This window comes from Hylobates moloch, unplaced genomic scaffold (assembly GCF_009828535.3).
Source record: "Hylobates moloch isolate HMO894 unplaced genomic scaffold, HMol_V3 SCAFFOLD_12, whole genome shotgun sequence".
In the NCBI taxonomy this organism is placed as follows: Eukaryota; Metazoa; Chordata; class Mammalia; order Primates; family Hylobatidae; genus Hylobates; species Hylobates moloch.
The window spans coordinates 99934876-99944740 of record NW_026652287.1 but is presented as its reverse complement, the minus strand read 5'-3'; the positions used below and the strand labels follow the sequence as shown (position 1 = coordinate 99944740).

Below are 9865 nucleotides of genomic sequence, written 5' to 3'. Positions count from 1 at the left end.
TTTCACCGTGCAGGTATAGTCATGGAGAGGCCTGAAAATTGGATTTAATGAGTTTTTTTGTTTGTATGTTTGTTTGTTTGATTTTAATTGTACTTTAAGTTCTAGGGTACATGTGCACAATGTGCAGGTTTGTTACATATGTATACATGTGCCATGCTGATGTGCTGCACCCATTAACTCGTCATTTACATGAAGTATATCTCCTAATGCTATCCCTCTCCCCGCCCCTCACCCCATGACAGGCCCTGGTGTGTGATGTTCCCTGTGTCCAAGTGTTCTCATTGTTCAGTTCCCACCTATGAGTGAGAACATGTGGTGTTTGGTTGTCTGTCCTTGAGATAGTTTGTTCAGAATGATGGTTTCCAGCTTCATCCATGTCTCTACAAAGGACATGAACTCATCCTTTTTTATGGCTGCATAGTATTCCATGGTGTATATGTGCCACATTTTCTTAATCCAGTCTACCATTGTTGGACATTTGGGTTGGTCCCAAGTCTTTGCTATTGTAAATAGTGCTACAATAAACATATGTGTGCATGTGTCTTTATAGCAGCATGATTTATAATCCTTTAGGTATATACCCAGTAATGGGATGGCTGGTCAAATGGTATTTCTAGTTCTAGATCCTTGAGGAATCGCCACACTGTCTTCCACAGTGGTTGAACTAGTTACAGTCCCACCAACAGTGTAAGTGTTCCTGTTTCTCTGCATCCTCTCCAGCATCTGCTGTTTCCTGACTCTTAAATGATTGCCATTCTAACTGGTGTGAGATGGTATCTCATTGTGGTTTTGATTTGCATTTCTCTGATGGCCAGTGATAATGAGCATTTTTTCCATGTGTCTGTTGGCTGCATAAAATGTCTTCTTTTGAGAAGTGTCTGTTCATGTCCTTTGTCCACTTTTTGATGGGGTTGTTTGATTTTTTCTTGTAAATTTGTTTAAGTTCTTTGTAGATTCCAGTTATTGGCCCTTTGTCAGATGGGTAGGTTGTAAAATTTTTCTCCCATTCTGTAGGTTGCCTGTTCACTCTGATGGTAGTTTCTTTTGCTGTGCAGAAGCTCTATAGTTTAATCAGATCCCGTTTGTCAATTTTGGCTTTTGTTGCCATTGCTTTTGGTGTTTTAGTCATGAAGTCGTTGCCCAAAATGCCTATGTCCTGAATGGTATTGCCTAGGTTTTATTCTAGGGTTTTTATGGTTTTAGGTCTAACATTTAAGTCTTTAATCCATCTTGAATTAATTTTTGTATAAGGTGTAAGGAAGGGATCCAGTTTCAGCTTTCTACATATGGCTAGCCAGTTTTCCCAGCACCATTTATTAAATAGGGAATCCTTTCCCCATTTCTTGTTTTTGTCAGGTTTGTCAAAGATCAGATGGTTGTAGATGTGTGGTATTAGTTCTAAGGGCTCTGTTCTGTTCCATTGGTCTATATTTCTGTTTTGGTACCAGTACCATGCTGTTTTGGTTACTGTAGCCTTGCAGTATAGTTTGAAGTCAGGTAGCGTGATGCCTCCAGCTTTGTTCTTTTGGCTTAGGATTGTCTTGGCAATGCGGACTCTTTTTTGGTTCCATATGAACTTTAAATTAGTTTTTTCCAATCCTGTGAAGAAAGTCATTGGTAGCTTGATAGGGATGGCATTGAATCTATAAATTACCTTGGGCAGTATGGCCATTTTCACGATATCGATTCTTCCTATCCATGAGCGTGGAATGTTCTTTCATTTGTTTGTGTCCTCTTTTATTACATTGAGCAGTGCTTTGTAGTTCTCCTTGAAGAGGTCCTTCACATCCCTTGTAAGTTGGATCCCTAGGTATTTTATTCTCTTTGAAGCAATTATGAATGGGAATTCACTCATGATTTGGCTCTCTGTTTGTCTGTGATTGGTGTATAGGAATGCTTGTGATTTTTGCACACTGATTTTGTATCCTGAGAGTTTGCTAAAGTTGCTTATCAGCTTAAGGAGATTTTGGGCTGAGATGATAGGGTTTTCTAAATATACAATTATGTCATCTGCAAACAGGGACAATTTGACTTCCCATTTCCTAATTGAATACCCTTTATTTCTTTCTCCTGCCTGATTGCCCTGGCCAGAACTTCCAACACTATGTTGAATAGGAGTGGTGAGAGAGCGCATCCCTGTCTTGTGCCAGTTTTCAAAGTGAATGCTTCCAGTTTTTGCCCATTCTGTATGATATTGGCTGGGGGTTTGTCATAAAGAGCTCTTATTATTTTGACATACATCCCATCAATACCCAGTTTATAGAGAGTTTTTAGCATGAAGGGCTGTTGAATTTTGTTGAAGGCCCTTTCTGCATCTGTTGAGATAATCATGTGGTTTTTGTCTTTGGTTCTGTTTATGTGGTGGATTATGTTTATTGATTTGTGTATGTTGAACCAGCCTTGCATCCCAGGGATGAAGCCAACTTGATTGTGGTGGATAAGCTTTTTGATGTGCTGCTGGATTCGGTTTGCCAGTATTTTATTGAGGATTTTCGCATCGATGTTCATCAGGGATATTGGTCAAAAATTCTTTTTTATGTTGTGTCTCTGCCAGGCTTTGGTATCAGGATGCTGCTGGCCTCATAAAATGAGTTAGGGAGGATTCCATCTTTTTCTATTGATTGGAATAGTTTCAGAAGGAATGGTACCAGCTCCTCTTTGTACCTCTGATAGAATTTGGCTGTGAATCCATCTGGTCCTGGACTTTTTTTTGGTTAGTAGGCTATTAATTATTGCCTCAATTTCAGAGCCTGTTATTGGTCTATTCAGGGATTCAACTTCCTGGTTTAGTCTTGGGAGGGTGTATGTGTCCAGGAATTTGTCCGTTTCTTCTAGATTTTCTAGTTTATTTGCATAGAGGTGTTTATAGTATTCTCTGATGGTAGTTTGTGTTTCTGTGGGATCAGTGGTGATATCCCCTTTATCATTTTTTATTGCATCTATTTGATTCTTCTCTTTTCTTATTTGTCTTGCTAGCAGTCTATCAATTTTATTGAACTTTTCAAAAAACCAGCTCCTGGATTCATTGATTTTTTGAAGGGTTTTTTTTGTCTCCATCTCCTTCAGTTCTACTCTGATCTTAGTTATTTCTTGCCTTCTGCTAGCTTTTGAATGTGTTTGCTCTTGCTTCTCTAGTTTTTTAATTGTGATGTTAGGATGTCAATTTTAGATCTTTCCTACTTTCTCTCCTGGGCATTTACTGCTGTAAATTTCCCTCTACACACTGCTTTAAATGTGTCCCAGAGACTCTGGTATGTTGTGTCTTTGTTCTCATTGGATTCAAAGAACATCTTTATTTCTGCCTTCATTTTGTTATGTGCCCAGTAGTCATTCAGGAGCAGGTTGTTCAGTTTCCATGTAGTTGAGAGGTTTTGAATGAGTTTCTTAATCCTGAGTTCTAGTTTGATTGCACTGTGGTCTGAGAGACAGTTTGTTATAATTTCTGTTCTTTTACATTTGCTGAGAAGTGTTTTACTTCCAACTAAGTGGTCAATTTTGGAATAAGCATGATGTGGTGCTGAGAAGAATGTATGTTCTGTTGATTTGGGGTGGAGAGTTCTGTAGATGTCTATTAGGTCCACTTGGTGCAGAGCTGAATTCAATTCCTGTATATCCTTGTTAACTTTCTGTCTTGTTGATCTGTCTAATGTTGACAATGGGGTGTTAAAGTCTCCCATTATTATTGTGTGGGAGTCTAAGTCTCTTTGTAGGTCTCTAAGGACTTGCTTTATGAATCTGGATGCTCCTGTATTGGGTGCATATATATTTAGGATAGTTAGCTCTTCTTGTTGAATTGATCCCTTTACCATTATGTAATGGCCTTCTTTGTCTCTTTTGATCTTTGTTGGTTTAAAGTCTGTTTTATCAGAGACTAGGATTGTGACCCTGCTTTTTTTTTGTTTTCCATTTGCTTGGTAGATCTTTTTTCATCCCTTTATTTTGAGCCTATGTGTGTCTCTGCACGTGAGATGGGTCTCCTGAATACAGCACACTGATGGGTCTTGACTCTTTATCCAATTTGCCAGTCTGTGTCTTTTAATTGGAGCATTTAGCCCATTTACATTTAAGGTTAATACTGTTATGTGTGAATTTGATTCTGTCATTATGATGTTAGTTGGTTCTTTTGCTTGTTAGTTGCTGCAATTTCTTCCTAGCCTTGATGGTCTTTACAATTTGGTATGTTTTTTGCAGTAGCTGGTACCGGTTGTTCCCTTCCATGTTTAGCGCTTCCTTCAGGAGCTCTTGTAAGCAAGCCTGGTGGTGACAAAATCTCTCAGCATTTGTTTGTCTGTAAAGGATTTGATTTCTCCTTCACTTATGAAGCTTAGTTTGGCTGGATATGTAATTCTGGGTTGAAAATTCTTTTTTTAAAATGTTGAATATTGGCCCCCACTCTCTTCTGGCTTGTAGAGTTTCTGCTGAGAGATCCGCTGTTAGTCTGATTGGCTTCCGTTTGTGGGTTACCCGACGTTTCTCTCTGGCTGTCCTTAACATTTTTTCCTTCATTTCAAGTTTGGCGAATCTGACAATTATGTGTCTTGGAGCTGCTCTTCTCGAAGAGTATCTGTGTGGCATTCTCTGTGTTTACTTAATTTGAATGTTGGCCTGCCTTGCTAGGTTGGGGAAGTTCTCCTGGATAATATCCTGAAGAGTGTTTTCCAACTTGATTCCATTCTCCCCGTCACTTTCAGGTAAACCAATCGGATGTAGATTTGGTCTTTTCACATAGTCCCATATTTCTTGGAGGCTTTGTTCATTTCTTTTTACTCTTTTTTCTCTAAACTTCTCTTCTTGCTTCATTTCATCCATTTGATCTTCAATCACTGATACCCTTTCTTCCACTTGATCGAATCGGCTACTGAAGCTTGTGAACGTGTCTTGGAGTTCTCGTGCCATGGTTTTCAGCTCCATCAGGTCATTTAGTGTTTTCTCTATGGTGTTTATTCTAGTTAGCCATTCGTTTAATCTTTTTTCAAGGTTTTTAGCTTCTGTGCAATGGGTTCGAACATCCTCCTGTAGCTCGGAGAAATTTGTTATTACCGATTGTCTGAAGCCTTCTTCTCTCAGTTCATCAAAGTCATTCTCTGTCCAGCTTTGTTCTGTTGCTGGTGAGGAGCTGCGTTCCTCTGGAGGAGAAGAGGTGCTCTGATTTTTAGAATTTTCAGCTTTTCTGCTCTGGTTTCTCCCCATCTTTGTGGTTTTATCTACCTTTGGTCTTTGATGATGGTGATGTACAGATGGAGTTTTAGTGTGGATGTCCTTTCTGTTTGTTAGTTTTCCTTCTAACAGTCAGGACCCTCAGCTGCAGGTCTGTTGGAGTTTGCTGGAGGTCCACTCCAGACCCTCTTTGCCTGGGTATCACCAGCGGAGGCTGCAGAACTGCAAATATTGCAGAACGGCAAATGTTGCTGCCTGATCCTTCCTCTGGAAGCTTCATCTCAGAGGGGCACCTGGCTGTATGAGGTGTCAGTTGGCCCCTACTGGGAGGTGTCTCCCAATTAGGCTACTCAGAGGTCAGGAACCCACTTGAGGAGGCAGTCTGTCTGTTCTCAGATCTCAAACTCCATTCTGGGAGAACCACTACTCTCTTCAAAGCTGTCAGAAAGGGACATTTAAGTCTGCAGAAGTTTCTGCTGCCTTTTGTTCAGCTATGCCCTGCCCCCAGAGGTGGAGTCTACAGAGGCAGGCAGGCCTCCTTGAGCTGTGGTGGGCTCCAGCCAGCCATGGCAGATGCCCCTCCCCCAGCCTCGCTGCCACCTTGCAGTTCGATCTCAGACTGCTGTGCTGGCAGTGAGCGAGGTTCCATGGGCGTGGGACCCTCCGAGCCAGGCACGGGATACAATCTCCTGGTGTGCCATTTGTTAGGACCATTGGAAAAGCACAGTATTAGGGTGGGAGTGTCCCGATTTTCCAGGTACTATCTGTCATGGCTTCCCTTGGCTAGGAAAGGGAATTCCCTGACCCCTTGTGCTTCCTGGGTGAGACGATGCCCCGCCCTGCTTCTGCTCACACTCCATGGGCTGCACCCACTGACCGACAAGCCCCAGTGAGATGAACCCGGTACCTCAGCTGGAAATGCAGAAATCACCCGTCTTCTGCATCGCTCACACTGGGAGCTGTAGACCGGAGCTGTTCCTATTTGGCCATCGTGGAATGAAGTTTTATTATTTATCCAAGATAAAGGCAAGAGAATTCAGGATATATGCAAGGGAATGGATTTTATCATTTGGCCATGTAATACATTTATCATAATTTTATAATTTGACCATGTGTAATTTAACCTGATATGTTAGTTTCCTAGGGCTTCTATAACAAAGTACCATAAACTGGGTAGCTTAAAACAACAGAAACGGATTGCCTCAGTATTCTGGATGCTAGAGGTCTGAGATCAAGGTGTTAGCTGGGCTATGCTCTCTCTGAAGTTTCTAGCAGAAGATCGTTTCTTAGTGCCTCTAGGTTCTGGTAGCCCCAGGCCTTTGTTAGTTTGTGGTAGCACAATTCTGATCTCCACCTCTATCTTCACATGACTGTGTGTGTGTGTGTATGTGTGCGCACATGCGCGTGTGTGTGTCTATCTGGGTCCAGATTTCCCTTTCATAGGGACATGAGTCATATTGGATTAGGGTCCCACCTAATGACCTCATCTTAACTTAGATTAACTCAAATTAAAGTTCTTGGTGCCCTTCTCCCATCTCCCATCTCCTTTCCCCGGCTGCAACCTGTTAGTCTTTTGGTCCTTACCTTTTTAGTAAGTGGCACTACCATCCACACAGCCAAAAGCTTGGCTCCTTTTGATTCTACTATTTCCCTCAACTCATCCTCATACATCTGCAATCCTTCAACTTGTCTTATTGCATGTCTCTACATGTATTTCCAATTTATCAATAGCTTTTCATTTTCACACTCCTGCTCAGTATGAACAACATAATTTCTCACCTTCAGTAGCTTCCTAACTTCCACACTTACCTTGCTCCCATCAGCCTTTTTAAAGAGAAACCAAATTTCTACACATACCGGAAGATGGAGGTCCTCTTTCCTTGCTTAACACAGCCATGACTTGTGGTCCCAAGAAGCATCTGAAGTGGGTAGCAGCTCCAAAGCATTGGATGCTGGATAAATTGACCAGTGTGTTTTCTCCTTGTCCATCCACTGGTCCCACAATTTGAGAGTGTGTCTCTCCCTCATCATCTTCCTAAGGAACAGACTTAAGTATGCCCTGACAGGAGATGAAGTAAAGAAGATTTGCATTCAGCAGTTCATTAAGATCGATGGCAAGGTCTGAACTGATATAACCTACCCTGCTGGATTCATGGATGTCATCAGCATTGACAAGATGGGAGAGAATTTCCATCTGATCTATGACACCAAGGGTCGCTTTGCTGTACATCATATTGCACCTGAGGAGGCCAAGTACAAGTTGTGCAAAGTGAGAAAAATCTTTGTGGGCACAAAAGGAATCCCTCATCTTGTGACTCATGATGCTCGTACCATCCACTATCCTGATCCCCTTATCAAGGTGAATGATATCATTAGATTGATTTGGAGACTGGAAAGATTACTGATTTCACCAAGTTTGACACTGGTAACCTGTGTATGGTGACTGGAAGTGCTAACCTGGGAAGAATTGGCGTGATCACCACAGAGAGAGGCACCCTGGATCTTTTGACGTGGTTCACGTGAAAGAGCCAATGGCAACAGGTTTGCCACTCGTCTCTCAAACATTTTTGTTATCGGCAAAGGCAACAAACTGTGAATTTCTCTTTCCTGAAGAAAGGGTATCCACCTCACCATTGCTGAAGAGAGAGACAAAAGACTGGCAGCCAAACAGAGCAGTGGGTGAAATGGTCCCTGGGTGACATGTTAGATCTTTGTATGTAATTAAAAATAATATGGCATGATTAAAAAAAAAAGAAACCAGTATGATCTTCTTAAAATAGAATGAGATATGTGACTACTATACTTAAAACACTGGCAATGTTCAGTATGCTTAAAATAAAATTCCAAATCCCTAACATGGCACACAAGGCTCAGTGTGATCTGACACCTTCCTAATCTATGTTATGCTTATTTCTGCTCCAGCCTTAAGGAAATGCTCACATCATTCCTTCTGTCTGGTATGCTCTTCTCTCAACTCTTTACCTGTCTAAATACTTTTTAGTTTTCAGATCCTAGCTTAAATGTCATTTAAGAATTTAGTTTTTAATGTAATTTGCAGGTATACTTCTTAAAAACAATTAAAACAATTTAAACAATCAGATTTAACTTTGTGTTATTGGATTCGTTGATCAGTATCAGTTGTTTCATAACATGACTTATTTTTGAGTTGTCTTATTCTTCTCTCAGTTATCTATAATATTTTCAAGAAAAATTTTAAAGAAAGATATATGGATGGTATATTTTCTAAGTATGTTTATTTCTGAGGATCTACCCTCAATTAAAAAATGATAGTTTTGCTGGATTTTTAAATTTGCAAGTTACAATATATTGTTCTTCCTCTCATAGAAGTACTGTTGATTGCCTACCCAGCAGCCATTTCTCCTTTTTTCTTATTAAGAAAACTCTGATTTTGTTTGGCCAGTCCACCCTTCTCTACCCAGACATGTGCTTTAAATCAATTGCTTTCCCCTTAATAGTGATTGGCTTTGGAATGGGCATGTGACACAACTCTAGCCAGTGAGATCTTCTTTCTTATTCTGCTCGATATTGTCATGTCTGCTTGTAATGCCTGGAACTGTAGGACCAACTCATGAACAAGGGGATGAATAACTCAGAATAAGCTGATCTCCTGAGCCTGGCAAAGCAGAAAAATGAAAGAAATCTAGGTCTTTGAGCCACTAAATTAACCAATCTCAGAGCCAAATTAGAAATTATTATGTGAAATAATAAATCTGCCTTATTGTCTATACTTGTTATATTTGGTTTTCTATTTCTTAGGGCGAAGAATCTTCTGATGCACAACTTTTATATGTTTTATGTTTTATATTTTAAAAATATGTTTTGTTGCTTCTTGAATAAAATATGAGACCAGCATGGTTCTTGCTTCCTTACATGTAGTCTGTTTTTGTTGACTAATTGCTAGCAATATTTTAAAAACCAAAAGTTTTCTTCAATTATTTCTATAATTCTTTCTTCTTTTGCTGATCTTTCTTCTGTTGATATTGCTTTAAATTTAAACACTACTAAATAAATTATCAGGGCTGCCTAATAATCTCTCTATATTCACTCTTGCAGTCTTCAAGTCAACTGCTTCATGTTTTCTCCTCTTGCTAGAAACCTCCAACAATCTTTCTCCCCTCATCTCATTCAAGCTGATGACTTTGCTTATTACTTCACTGTTGATATAGTTTGGATGTGTATCCCTGTCCAAATGTCATGCTGAGATGTAATCCTCAAAATTGGAGGCAGGGCCTGATGGGAGGTGATTGGAGTATGGAGATGGTTTTCTCATGAATGGTTTAGTACCATCCACTTGGTGCTGTCCTTGCATTAGTGTGTGAGATCTGATTGTTTAAAAGTATTTGGCACACCACCTCACCCCTTGCTCCTGTTTTCACCATATGACATGCCTGCTCCCTGTTCACCTTCTGTCTTGATTGTAAGCTTCCTGAAGTCTCTTTAGAAGCAGATGTTGCTATGCTTCCTGTACAGCCTGCAGAACCGGGAACCAATTAAACCTCTTTTCTTTATAAATTACCCAATCTCGGTTATTTCTTTATAGCAATGCAAGAATAGCCTAATGCATCTGTGAAGATGAAAGTAAACAAAATAGAATTTCTACATCTTCCTATTCTGTGTCGGATATGAAGATGTGCCCACTCAGCACTCCCTTCAATAAAAGGCTAGTTGTCCATTTGCAAGAAGTGTG

At 40.3% G+C, this 9865-nt stretch overlaps 1 pseudogene; it reads left to right on the top strand.

Moving 5' to 3' along the window:
- The first annotated feature begins 6226 nt into the window (after positions 1-6226).
- On the top strand, positions 6227-9183 carry LOC116479144 (small ribosomal subunit protein eS4, X isoform-like; annotated as a pseudogene).
- The last annotated feature ends 682 nt before the right edge of the window (positions 9184-9865 follow it).